Here is a 15,122-nt window from a genome sequence, read left to right on the forward strand (position 1 = left end):
TCCCTCTTCACAAGTAGCAGTATAACTACTAGATTGCTTTCTTTACTTACAATAAGTCCTTGTGGGACATATAAGTCCTCTCTCTATATGTCCTTGTGGGACATTACTCTCTTTTATCTATAAAAATGGCATAGCCATAATGATATAATAATCCTTATATAAGTATCTTTTCTTTTTCTCTCGTACCCACGGATACATAACATGTTAAATTAACTCATACTTAAGAAAATAATTTCTCTCTTTTGGAGATGAGGGGTATCGATCCCCGTACCTCTCGCATGCTAAGCGAGCGCTCTACCATCTGAGCTACATCCCCACAATTTTTGCATCACAAAACCCTGAATTTCCCGTCATCAATAATAGTGAAAATGAAGAAATATTGCTACCCAATATGTCATGAATAAGGAAAATTGAAAAGAAATAATATATTTAATAATAGATAGTCCTATTTTCGGAGGTGCGGGGTATCGATCCTCGTACCTCTCGCATGCAAAGCGAGCGCTCTACCATTTGAGCTACATCCCCATGATTTTTACATCATAAACCCTAAATGTCCCATCATCAATAATAGTGAAAATAAAAAAAATATCAAAATATTAATAACAAATAGTTTGGATTGGTGATGCGGGGGATCGATAATTGTGAAAATGAAAAAATATAATAACAAATTAAATACTTTCTTCTGGAGATGCGGGTTATCAATCCCCGTACAACTCGCATGCAAAGCGAGCACTCTACCATCTAAGCTACATCTCCACAATTTTTACGTCACAAAACCCTAAACGTCTCGTCATGAATAATAGTGAAAATGAAAAATATCGCTACTCATTATGTCATAAATAAGGAAATATTGAATAGAAATAAAATAGTAATAACGAATAGTTTCTTTTGGAGATGCGAGGTATCGATCCCCGTATCTCTCGCATGCTACAATCCCACGATTTTACATTTTACATAAAAAAACTCTAAACTTCCCGTCATCAATGATATTGAAAATGAAAAACTATCCCCGCTCATTATGTCATTAATATGGAAAAATTTAAAAGAACTAATATATTTAGTAATCGTTTCCTTTGTTGATGCATGGTATCGATCCCAGTAATTGTCACATGGGATGCAAACACTCTACCATCTAAGCTATATCCTCAAGATTCTTACGTCACAAAATCCTAAACATCTCGTCATCAATAATAGTGAAAATAAAAAAATAACGCTATTCATTATGTCATAAATAAGGAAAAATTGAATAGAAATAAAATAGTAATAACGAATAGTTTCTTTTGGAGATATGGGGTATCGATCCGATCCCCGTACCTCCTGCATGCTAAGCAAGAAATCTACCATCTAAGCTACATTCCCACAATACTTATATCAAAAAACCCTAAATGTCCCGTCATCAATTCCAAAGGTTGAATAGAAGTAAAATATTAATAACGTATTTCCCATCATAAGCTACATCCCCACAATTGTTGCATCATAAAACCCTCTAATTCCCATCCTCAATAATAGTGAAAATGAAGAAAATCTAGAGATGCAGGGTATCAATCCCCATACCTCTCGCATGCAAAGCGAGTGCTCTACCATCTAAGCTATATCCCCACAATTCTTATGTCACAAAGTCCTAAACATCTCGTCTAATAGTGAAAATGAAAAATTATCCGAGCTCATTATGTCCTAAATAAGAAAAAATTGAAAAGAAATAATATATTTAATAATCGATTCAACTGGAGATGCAAGGTATTGATCCCCGTACTTTCCACATGGGAAATGAACGCTCTACCATTTGGACTACATCCCTATGATTCTTACATCAGAAAACCCTAAAGGCCCCTTCATCAATAATTGTGAAAATGAAAAAGTATCTCTGCATATTATGTCATAAATAAGGAAATATTGAATAGAAATAAAATATTAATAATAAATAGTTTCTTTTGGAGATGCGAGGTATCGATCCTCGTACTTCTCGTATGCTAAGTCGTACCTCTCTTATGCTAAGCGCAGCTACATCCCCACAATTCTTGCATCACAAAACCCTAAATTTTTCTTCATCAATAATAGTGAAAATGAAGAAATATCGCTACTCAACCTGTCATGAATAAGGAAAATTTGAAAAGAAATAATTTTCAATAATATATTTAATAATAGATAGTTTTATTTTGGAGATGCGTGGTATCTATCCCCGTACCTCTCGCATGCAAAGCAAGCGGTCTACCATTTGAGCTACATCCCCACGATTCTCACGTCACAAAATCCTAAACGTCTCGTCATCAATAATAGTGACATGAAAAACTATCCCTGCTCATTATGTCGTAAATAAGAAAAAATTGAAAAGAAATAATATATTAGTGATCGATTCATTTGGAGATGCAAGGTATCGATCTCCGTACTTTCCACATCGGAAGCGAGCGCTCTACCATCTGAGCTACATCCCCACGATTCTTACATTAAAAAATCCTAAACCTCCCGTCATCAGTAATTGGGAAAATGAAAAATATCTCCGATCATTATTTCATAAATAAGGAAAGATGTAATAGAATAAAATATTAATAACATAGTTTACATATGTGTCACTTGTGTTATTTTAATGTATTCATTTACTTGGTAAATGTCTTTCATACTACAATCTCTTGAAGGGGCATTTTGAGAATCGAACTTTCATAGCACTAGACCAAATGCCCTTGTTATACCACTTGAAACGTATGTATGAAGCCTAATGCCCTTGTTATACCACTTGAAACGTATGTATGAAGCCTAATGCCCTTGTTATACCACTTGAAACGTATGTATGAAGCTATGAAGCCTAATGCCCTTGTTATACCACTTGAAACGTATGTATGAAGCTATGAAGCCTAATGCCCTTGTTATACCACTTGAAACGTATGTATGAAGCTATGAAGCCTAATGCCCTTGTTATACCACTTGAAACGTATGTATGAAGCCTTAGGCCTAGGTATTAAGGCCGTATTGCAGGAAACACGTGAAGTCCTTGGATGTAGATTTTTCTTCGAGAATACCTTGGATGTAGAATTTGTCTTGGAGAATAAAGCCTTGGGATGAGATGTTAAGACTATGAGTATTAAGAGCATGATGGTAAGTGTAAAATGTCGAATATGAAGTTAGGTTGATTTCGAATATGATGTCCTTAGATAAGAAAAGATTTAAACATAGGGGCATTTCAAGAATTGAACTCCAAACCTCTTGCACCCCAAGTGAGAATCATACCACTAAACCAAATGCCTTTTCTTGAACACCAAATATTTTTAGCTTCCACTTAAATATATTTTTCTCTTTGAATCGTTATAATATACAAGGGTTATCAAATAAACCAACAACCCAACAAAAGAAACAAACTAATCAATTTTGGTTGGATTGATTCGGTTCAGTTCATTAGTTTGTTTGATTTAATTTTTCTATTTTGCCTCGTATGACAAGAAAATAAAGTTGTATTGAATGCACCTTAGTTTCATTTATGACAAACTCATATGAAACATAATTGCATTAATAGTACATACAGTTGGAGTCTATAAGCATTTCATGAATTTAGGATTGACTAATTCGACACGAATTCATGGATTTAGGGAAATTTTTGTGTAATTATCAACTACAACTTATGTTTTCAAATTTTTAGGACATAATTTAGGTAGTTGTTTTTATGAGTCGTAAACTTGTTTCTTTGCATAATATGGATTTAGTTGAACTATTATTATCGAAAAGATGGAGAAAGAAATTGTCTTTGAATTGACTAATAGACCTAGGTTCATCGTTGTTGTCTTTTAACTTGTGATTTTGCAAAAAGCTTAACTAATATGAACTTTCATGTCACAAGAATATACCCTACACATCATTCAAGATGGCAATAAAATGGAGTTAAATTGAACGCACTTTAGTTTCATATCTGGCGTGTTCAAGATAAAACATAATTGTATTAATGATATTGAGCCTGGAGTCTATAAGAATTTAATGATCTTAAGAGAAATTCCTGTTTTATTAGAGGATACCAACTTTATTTATGGTACTAGGAGTTCAAGAATCTAGATTTGAATCTAGTTAAGTAACGGTAAGATTTAAAAGTTTTGAATTCTAGACCAAATTTTTACCTAATTATTTCTTTTTATGACTAATTATAAATTAAGAGAAAAATATTTTTGTAAAGATAGATTTATCTCTAAAGCTTTCGTGACGAAACCATGTTTAGACTAGCAGTTTAAAGTTAGGAGATGCAGTCACAGGTGTGATTATTTTGGATGGGTTCGTAATAGAACTTACCGTGAGATGAGGGAGCCTTCAAAGGTTGTTCACTCACAGATGGGGTTGTTATGTAGCGTTAGTCTGTCTTTGCGTTTGAGTTTTTTTTGTACTTTTTTATTTTTATTTTTTGTAATTGTATCCGAAACACTTTTTTTTTTTTGTTGGGATAAATTTGAACAACACCTTCTTATAATTTAATTTAATTTAATTTTATATTTAATGTTGTGTTGTTTTCTCAATCTCATTTTAATTTTACAACATTTTCTTATTTTATATTAATTTACTTTTATTTTAATTTGTTTCACTCTCAATTTTAGTTTCTATTTGAGTTTTGAACCCTTAAAAGTTGGGTTGTGACAGATTGGTATCAGAGCAGCCAGATTTTAAATTATATAGATTTTTTCTTAGGATAAAGAGTCGTATATATCTATGACTCAGCTCGATGACACGTCTCTCTGCGACCAAGTAAGCCGTATATGATATGTTGTAAAACTTGTATGTATTTATTGTATGTTTTGATTTTCGTGGTAGTTATAAAATGTCCTTGGACGTTAAAGAGTGAACGTTAACTATATAAGACAATACTGGATCAACGTTATAGTGTCAAGATATGGTGAGGAGGAAAAGAGTGGTCATGAGATATCTGGCTAGCCTAAGGAAAATAGAGAGTTGTCGTTGCACAGGGCGAGACCTCTAATCCATGAAATTTTGGTACTAGAAATGAAGAAACTGGAGATGGTCCCCAAACGTCTGTATGGACGATTTCCAATCGCACTTTCTTTGGTTCCCTGGCAGCGTCAACCAGATTAACCCTACGGCGTGACAATCCTTAAGCTTCCACTCCTCCGTGGTCATGGTATCCAGCTTCACCCCCAAAATGGGTTCCTGAATATCTTTCTCGTACAGATAATCTTCAATCTGCATCTTCTAGAAACTGATATCCAATCCATCAAACTTTTCAATTCAAGTCTTTGAACTTTCCATCTTCACAGATCGTGGTGAATCTCTCCTCGCTCTGATACCAGTTATTACAATCACACAATAACGCACACACTTGATCTAAATGAACACAAAGAACGTGATAGAGAAAATGTAAGAAGAAATATTGACTAATGGTTTTGTATTAATGACTTCTGGTATGCAAAGAGAGGATATGGAGAATGAGAAATGTACATTTAGGAAGCACTCACTAATGGGTATACATATGATTTCAGTTTATTATATATAGCTTCACTATTTAGTATACTCACTAATGGGTATACATATGATTTCAGTTGACTATATGTAACCGCCTACTATATATAATTATTTAGTATATATATCTCTATCAGATTTTTACTATAAATAGTCAGCCTTCATATCCAATCTTCTAGAGCCCAAATAGTCAGGGATTGACATCCTACTAGAACACAAAGTCATGTACATGCCCCTAGAAAAATATCTAGTAGTAACGGAGTCTAACCCAACGATCATTCAGACAAACATCCATCAACCAAGAGGGGTGAAAATGATGACGATAGTACAGTTGAGAAAGAATCTTAGCCATGATGAATATACACTTGTTGCGATTGTTGTATTTGAAAAGGGGAGCTCAAGTGTGCCAACCTCAACAAAAACTTTATTGCCACTACATGAACACCACGACCCAAAACAAGAAGGTCAGATATTGGGTTTAACCCCACCAAGAGAGATAAATCACAAGGTTAGTTTTACGTCTCCTACCACAAATAGATGTCATGCGGCTCAGCCTGAGCTAGTTGAATTCTACAAATAGCAAAATGACATGTTCACAGTCAGGTTTATTTGACCTGCAAAGGCTCTGGTCAGTGATCACTCAAATGCTTGGCAAAGCCACCAAGCCAACACCTCTACTGAAGAAGGGAGACAAAAACAAACCACTAAAGCAACACATGTTCACGTAAAAATACCATCCAGACGGATGTAGAGAAGGGTCGACCACGATAATTTCAAAGAAAATAGAGAGTTATGATAAGTTAAGGTCAGATCAACTTTGAGTTCAAAGCAACAAGAACCAAAGACTGGTGCGAAAATTCTATGGACTAGTCGAAGTTATCCACAAGATTAGGAAGACATCATATAGGATTCAATTGCTCCTATCGATACAGACTAACCCTGTTGTCCACGTCAGTAACTTGAAACGTTATTATTCTGACCAAGAAAACATCAAGTAAAAGCAGGTGGTATGACATCATGCAAAGAAGAAATTGTTTCAAGTGAAGAAAGTAGGATAAACACCAACAGAGAAGACTTGAAAAGTTAACAAACCGAGAAGTGATTTTCAATAGCTTCTAATAGGTTGGAAAAGACTCCTCAATACTGAGATCAGCTAGAAGTGCGTCGGGAGACCTAAAGTCAGCCTCATCCAACAACGTTGAGTTTATGAAGAGCCGGTTGATAGAGATATTGACAAATTGTGTAAGGGCAGATGTCGCGGTCATGATTGGCCGAGGCATGTTGCTTGTGGCTGCATGTTAGATGTCTCAGCTATTCTTGTAAACGATTTGTGATTCATGGTGGCATGCTCATTCCAAACACCTTTTATTGCTTTCATCTTAGATAGGCTTTTACTATTATTGTTGTGCCAATACGGGGTGTATGATTAGCTCTCAAAATCATATCTACACCCATCAGGACTAAAATGTCCCAAAATGTACTATTGGAGAACTTGACCAGTTGTTGTTTCTTCACTTTTAGCTTATAACATTGCTTTATTTGAAATTATTTTTAACGTATTTCCTCGCTCACGTTTTCTAAAATATTTCTTCTAAATGTGATTCGAGCATACACTACTATTGTTCGTTCAGTCTAAATTTTGCATGGTTGACTTGTTCATTGGATTAGAACAAATGTCACATAATCATTGTCTCACTACTGCAAGAGTGCGATTGTGACACTTGTATTCCGTTCAGTTGTGGGCCGCATCTTCTGACTAGTTGCGTGAGTTTGGCCTGGAGCATACGTGTAGGTTGAAAAAGAAATGGTTGGATGCGGATTGCAAATAAGGGTTGGGCCACGGAAGGTTTTTTTTTTACCACATATGGACTATGAGCTAGTGAGTCTTGAATTTGGGTTCGTTTGTAAAAATTTGGTTTGTTTTTTAGTTCAAACGAACCCAAATTAAACCTACTAGTTCCTTCTTCCTTGCACGACTCACTCCTATTCTCTGTTCTGCCTCTTCTTGCTCTCTGAAACTTCTTTAAAGGCTATTGTTCACCGATTATTTGGGAGCATCTTCCTTAAAAAGATTGTGACCATAGATGATCTATGTAGAAAATATGTACCCTTTTTTAAAACCTTTAGCAGACAACATACCCAAAACAGATGCGCTGACCAGACTGCGCTACACCTCGTCTCACCCTCCCCCCCCCCCCCGGAGCAAATGGATCCACCCAATTGATGAACACTCAAACCAAACTCGCCCATTCTTTTTGGCACACGGACGCGAGAACCAATCCGAGTAATCTACAGTGGGGAGACCCCTTAAAGTAACAAGCAAGAATGGCTAGGCTGATAGCAGGGTTAAAGGAAAGGCGAGTATGAAAAGACGTATCGCATAACCGTCCCTATAAGCAGCTTCATTCTTTCTTGATCTATGAACCAACTTTATGTAAAAATCAGTCTTTCGACTGAAAGTGTGACTGTTGGGTATAGATAAGCAGGACCTCTTGGTTTGAAGAAAACCGGAGATGTTGGTTAAGAAAGCAAGTACAAGACGGAAAAAATGCACATACAAATTGATTGACATGATTCCTCTCCCTCTCTCTTTGGCTAGTTGGCTAGTTGCATGATAAGTGGAAAAGCATACCAGGTAGGAAAAGAATGGCTGCTCGATCTCCTGTAAGGCACACCCTCAACGGCGAGCTCACCAGGCAATGCTATAAGTCTGATAGAAGTCCAAGATTTCGTCTACTACGGACCAGGAAGCTCTTGGAGGAGCTAACATGAAATGAGAAATACATTCGATTACGGCAACTAATAGATAGCAAACTTTTTGGTAGAAACTGAATGATCCCTTGGCTCGGGCAAGAAAAGGAAAAGGTAGTCGTACTTCTACCTTTTCCGTCGGACGATAGAAAAGTTTGAGCTGAAAGATTGAATCACACCTGGTAAGAAAGGCGGGCTTAGCAGGTTTCTCCAAACGTATAAACAAAAAGAGGAAGCAACTGGTCCTGAAGAGGTCAACGCATACGTGCTTCTTTCTTTCGTTTAGCGAGATAGCTTACCAGCTCTTTCGGCTCATAGTAGCAGTATGAAAAGTGAAATCCTCATCCTGAGTCGAGTCCACATTGCCATACGAATCAACATCGGCCAAACCAAGAGCTACTATTTTTTCTTTAACGAAAGCGGATCTAACAGTTTCGATAAAACCAACCTCTTTTAAAGAAGGAGTCGCTCTGCCTTGATCACCGTGGATATATGTAGCTCCCGCTTTACCTTTGCCTACCGTGAAAAGGAAAGTTCCCTCACGATAGGCCCTCCCAGCTCCCGAACGTCTTTCTATCAATCGAGAGAGGTATAGAATAGTACAACAAACCAACAAGACAAGAATGGACTCATAAGATGGGCGGTCAGGGAAACGATTTCATTTGTGTTATCCGCCAAGGAAATGATCAAGGAATTCTCTATACACGGCTGAGAGATGACCGTATTTTTGCACATCCTGAATAAAGTACCGTAGGCAAGCGAAGCTTTAGAAAATGAAAGCGTGTAGAACTCAGATTCACTTTCTCTTCGATTCGTAAACTTCGGATCTGATCATCCTTTCGTCTCTGGGTGACTAAGAGAGAATTTAGGCCTGGCGTACATCCGATTCGGTCAACAATAGGGTACAAAGCGGATTGATAAAATGGGCTTGAAGTTCCATTGTCGTTAGGTCGAAGATCTCTACTAGGTTTAGTGCACTTTGGTAGTTGCGAATGTTGCCGTAATCGAATGTCTTTCTCATTCGACATTCTCTCTTACCAAGCACTCATACTCACCAGGGTTGAGGAGACAGTCCGTGAGCTAATTGGGTTTCGAGATTGCGTATGCGCGAAAAGAGCTCGCTTTCGACTTTCTCCTCGGCGTTTTATGCCCGGTTCTGGTTCAGGAAAGGGTCTCATCTCTTTCATTGGAGCACATTGATGCCGAAGGAGTCTTTGGAACCGGTGGAGAGGCTATGATGACTTCAGGCTATTCAAATAGCATGGCTGATACCACAAAGAAAGGGTATCTAAGTCACACTAGTGGAATAGATTTTTCATAATAATTATATCGATATATGATACCAAAAACCTGCCTGATGACTGATAAGGTAAGGGGTTTTAAAAGACAAAAGAATGACAATTCTACGTGTGATAGAAAAGGAGATCTTTGTTTTTTCAATGTGCGTGGTGACACAATCGAGCTTTCGAAGGCAGCGGACTAGCGATTGTGCGGCACTCACTTTCCAGCGACAAGTGAGCTTAAGCCAATTTGTTCTTGCGTTGCCTACGGCCAAGCGACGTACGATCGAGCCTCTAGCCTCGATTTTAAAAGAAGGTTTTAGAAAACAAGGAGAGAGAGAGATTTTAGAAAGAGAGATTTTGGAAAGAGACGTTATATAAGCAAGCAAGAGAAAGATAACAACGACTTAGCATATATAACCTTGGGTAGGGAGAAGTTGACAACTAGTCATATCCCCCTATAGTACATTCTGAGCCATTTTAAGTCTGGCAGGCCTAGACATGATATTTTTTAGGCGTCATACGCCCTAGAATTACAAAAGGAAAAACATTAGAATGAAAAGACATGACAAGGGTTGGCTTGTCATGGGCATGCGGCCATGGGCAACATGCCCTGGACGAGCATGACCGTGACATCCTCCCCCACCTAATTGGTTGATGACCCCGTCAACCGACTACTTTCAAACCTTGCGATGTGGGTGGCGGCGGAGTCCAGATCTTCGGCGTGTTCCCAGCTTGTTTCCTCTGTAGGGAGATTCTTTCATTTGACAAGGAATTCACGAATCGTCCGTACAGGTCTTCCTATCTTCCTAACCCTGTCGGCTAGGATCTCTTCTACTTCTTTCGTTTCTTTCTACTTCAGATCGATGCTCGGTCTTGTGGTTGCATTCTATTGGTCGTCGTCTGGGTTCGGGTGATAGGGCTTCAAGTTGCTCACATGAATTACTGGGTGGATTTTCATCCATGCGGGTAGTGCAACTCGGTAGGAGGTAGCCTCGATCTTTTTAAGAACTTCAACCGGGCCTTCATATTTTTGAACTAGTCTCTGGTCCTTTCGGCTGCGAAATCTGATCTGTTCTGGTCTCAGCTTGATAAGAACTTGATCTCCTGCTCGGAATTGAAGGGGGCGACGTTTCTTGTCCGCCCATTTTTTCATATGCTTGGAAGCTTTTTCTAAATATGCCCGGGCTATATCTATCGTCTGCTTCCATTCTCTTGTAAAGTTGTGAGCTTGAGGATTTTTTCCTGCATAAGGATGATCAATAATATGGGGTAAGACCGGTTGTCGTCCACTTACAATTTCGAAGGGACTCTTCCCTGTAGACGAGCTTGTTTGGCAATTGAAGCAAAATTGGGCGACATCTAACAGTTGTATCCAGTTCTTCTGGCGAGCGTCGACGAAGTGACGTAAGTATTCTTCGAGCAAGCAATTAAACCGTTCTGTCTGTCCATCGGTTTGAGGGTGATAACTCAAGGAGATGTTTAAGGTTGTTCCCAAGAAGGCGAATAACTCAGTCAAGAATGTCCCAATGAATCTGCCATCTCTATCACTGATGATGCTTGACGAAATGCCCCATAGCTTTACAACGTGTTTGAAAAACAGTTGGGCTGTGAGTTCTGCCGAGCATAATTTTGGAGTGGGGATGAATGTCGCATATTTTGAGAATCGGTCTACAATAACCAAGATGGCGTCATATTCCCCGACTTTTGGGAGGTGTGTTATGAAGTCCAGAGATACACTTTCCCAAGGTCTTGTCGGCACAGGTAGAGGTTCCAAGAGTCCAGAGACTTTGGCTTTCTCGACTTTGTCTTGTTGACAGATGAGGCACGTCTTGGTGTATTGCATGATGTTGTCTCGCATGTTTGGCCAGAAGTACCCCTTCTTTATTAGGTTGTACGTTCTTTGCCACCAAGGGTGTTCGGCCCATAAGGTATCGTGACATTCTTGAATGAGCTTCTTCCTCAGTTCCCCCGTTTTTGGGACATACAATCTGTATCCTTTGGTCAACAGGAGGTCTCCCTCAACCCAAAACTGTCGTGTTTTTCCAGCTTTAGCTAGTTCGACGACGGCTTTGGCCGATGGGTCTTTGTGTAAATGTTTCTTGATGATGTCGCGCATTGATCCATCGATCCTACTTGAGTGAATATGGGCTAACATGCACAGGGCCGCATGTTTGCCCTTCCGACTCAGTGCGTTGGTTGCTTGATTACTCTTTCCTGCTTTGTGTTCGAACTTGAAGTCGAATTCGGCCAACGACTCCTACCACCGGGCTTGTTTTGCTGTTAATTTTGGTTGATCAAAAAAGTGGCAAGTGGCGCTGTTATCCGTCTTCACTACGAACTGTGATCCCAATAGATACTGTCTCCAGACTCGAAGGCAATGGACTACAGCCAGCATTTCTTTCTCGGAGACAGTGTATCTTCGTTCGGCATCGTTGAGCTTTCGACTTTCGTAAGCATTGGGGTGACCTTCTTGAATAAGGACCCCACCTAGAGCAAAGCCGGAAGCATCGGTTTCTATTTCAAATGGCTTTGTGACATCTACCAACCCGAGGACAGGACCCCTCGTCATGGTTGATTTCAGATTTTCAAAGGCCATTTGACAATCATTCGACCACGACCAAGGGTGGTCTTTCTTCAACAGCTCTGTCAATGGGGCGGCTCATCGTGAAAACCCTTCGACGAACCGCCTATAGTAGTTGGCTAATCCTAAGAAGGACCGCAACTCAGATACGGAAGTAGGAACCTTCCAGTCTTGGATAGCTTTTATCTTGTCGCTATCCATACTAATTTGTCCACAGCTGACGACATGTCCTAGGAAGTTGATGCATGTTTGTGCGAATGCACATTTCTCTTTCTTCACATACAGTTGGTTCTGCCGTAGCTTGTCAAACACCAGCTTCAAGTGCACTTTGTGTTCCTCGAGGGTTGTGCTGTAAACAACGATGTCGTCGACGTATACTATGACGAACTGATCCAGGTATTCGTAGAAAACCTGGTTCATCAACGTGCAGAAGGTAGCTGGGGCGTTCGTCTAGCCAAAGGGCATTACCAGGAATTCAAAGGCCCCATATCTTGTCACGCACGTCGTTTTGGGTTCGTCCCCTTCGGCAATACGTACTTGATAATACCCTGATCGTAAGTCCATCTTCGTGAAGTACTTGGCCCCGTGAAGTTGGTCGAACAAGTCGGATATTATTGGCAGAGGATATTTGTTGCGTACAGTCACCTTGTTTAAGGCTCTATAGTCTATGCACAGACGCAACGTCCCATCCTTCTTCTTCTGGAACAGTACGGGGGCTCCATAAGGTGCCTTTGTTGGGCGAATGAATCCCGCCTTCAGCAACTCATCCAGTTGTTTTCTCAATTCGGCTAGCTCGAGCGGAGCCATCCGGTATGCGTTCTTTGCTGGCAGTTTAACCCCGGGGAGAAGTTTGATTTCATGGTCAATGCCTCGACGAGGTGGTAGTGTTTGGGGTAGACTCTCTGGCATTATGTCGGTATAGCTGTTTAGTACTTCCTTGATTTCCTCTGGGACAATCTCTTCGGTGGTTGCTTCTTCCATCAGTGGTATGGCCATGAATGTAGGTTCCTCTCGTGCGAGTCCCCTTTTCAGCTGTATGGCCGAGATCATTCAAAGATTACCCGGTTGCTTGATGCTTGCAGGTATTACTGTGGGGTTGCGGTCGGTGATCACCAAGCATTTGGCCAGTGGCATTGGGATGACCTTATGTTCTAGGAGGAACTCCATCCTAAGTACCACGTCGAAGTCGTCCATGCGAACCATGACAAGATCTAGCTCTCCAGTCCAATCCCCTATTTTGAAGGGGACTCCTTTGGAAACTCCCACAATAGGCAAGGCCTCGGAGTTGACAGCTTTCATCTTCCCCGGGTCTTTTCCTATGGTGAGTCCCAATCTTCGGGCTTCTTGATCGGCAATGAAGTTGTGGGTTGCTCCAGAGTCTATCAGAGTGCTCTTGCTCAGTCGAGAATTTATTGTTGCGTCTACGAACATGAGACCTTTCTCTATTATCTCCTTCGGTTTGACTTTCCGTTGGAGGGCTGACAAGAATTTGAGTGCGCCTATTTGGGGGTTGTCGTGATCTTCTTTCTTGTCTAGCATAGTCTCGACCCTTGCCTTGTTGCACTCTTGAATGGACACTTGGAGCGCAGTGAGAGAGGCCCGATGAGGACAGTAGGATACCTTGTGGGGGCCTTTACACAGTATGCATTGCAAAGGCGTCGTCGGGTGGTTCTTTTGATGGTAAGGCCCTCGAGATGTCCCCGCTTGGTTGTTCTAAGGAGGTCTATCCGTCCATCCGCTCGGTCTGTTGGGGCTTCCATTTCGATGACCTTGTGGCCTGTATGTTTTGCCCCCATTGTTTGGGGCCGGTGTCATTCTTCTTTGGGATCCTGCTTCGTTCCCACAGTCTACGAGTCTCTCGGCGCAGGCCATTGCGGCAGCTAGGGTTTGGACCCTGTTCTCATGTATCTTTGTTTTGGCCCATGGTTGTAGCCCATTTATAAAGAAGAACACATTGTCCTTCTCTGCTGTGCCCCTGATATCTAGCATCAGGGTTGAGAACTGTCAGACATAGTCCCGTATGTTTCCAGTGTGTTTCAGGGCTACTATTTTCTCCATTGCTATATGTCCTGCGTTTTCGGGGAAGAATTGTTCCCTCAACTCTCTCTTGAGGTCCTCCCATGAGTCGATGGTGCACAATCCATCCTCGACGTCTTGCACCTTCGTACGCCACCACAGTTTGGCGTCGTCTATGAGATACATCGCGGCTACGGTCACCTTCTTGTCGTCGGTACAAGCCGTCATGGCTTTGAAGTACTATTCGACATCAAAGATGAAGTTTTTCAACTCTTTGGCGTCCCGATTCCCTTTGAAGGCTCTAGGGTCTGGGAACCTTAGTTTGTTGGATCCTGCATTAGTTTGCCCAGCCGTAACGCCCTCCATGGCTTTCATGGTCACATCAATTCGAGTGCTCATGGCGGCCATCCTGTCTTGGAGGTCGTCGATTGTTGTTCTGAATTCATCAGCTAATCCATTGAACAAACTCATCATTGTATTTTGTAGTACGTCGAACTCTTCGCCACGTCCCTCTTTGTGCGCGACAGAGCTATCCGGACTACCAGACGGTTTTGGGCTGCTCGTAGGAGCAACTCTTTCTTTGAGCGAGGTCTCTCGAAACATCAGTTCTGCGATTGGCAACCCATCCAGGCGGTTGCCCATTGCATCGACTTCTACGACTTTCTCGCTCAGTTCGGTCACCCGCTTTTCCAGGAACTGGAGCGTGTCAGGGACTTCTTTGAGGAACAGCATTTCCTCCTCTATTAGCGTAAGCCGGTCGGCTTGTGCTTTGGGTGTCGACTTTGACGTCGACATGATCTTGGTCTTTATGACGTTACGGAGCTAACAAAGCTCTGATACCACTTGACACAATCGCGCTTTCGAAGGCAGCGGACTAGCGATTGTGCGGCACTCACTTTCCAGCGACAAGTGAGCTTAAGCCAATTTGTTCTTGCGTCGCCTACGACCAAGCGACGTACGATCGAGCCTCTAGCCTCGGTTTTAAAAGAAGGTTTTAGAAAACGAGGAGAGAGAGTGATTTTAGAAAGAGAGATTTTGGAAAGAGACGT

The 15,122-nt window shown here is 40.8% G+C and overlaps 1 non-coding gene across 1 annotated transcript; it reads right to left on the reverse strand.

The window, feature by feature from the left end:
• Nucleotides 1-243: 243 nt before the first annotated feature.
• On the reverse strand, nucleotides 244-316 carry TRNAA-AGC (transfer RNA alanine (anticodon AGC)). The gene has a single exon. It is a non-coding gene; the product is annotated as a tRNA-Ala (tRNA).
• Between the last annotated feature and the right edge of the window lie 14,806 nt (nucleotides 317-15,122).

The sequence above is a fragment of the Cucurbita pepo genome, chromosome 10 (genome assembly GCF_057944985.1).
Source record: "Cucurbita pepo subsp. pepo isolate OVF chromosome 10, ASM5794498v1, whole genome shotgun sequence".
In the NCBI taxonomy this organism is placed as follows: Eukaryota; Viridiplantae; Streptophyta; class Magnoliopsida; order Cucurbitales; family Cucurbitaceae; genus Cucurbita; species Cucurbita pepo.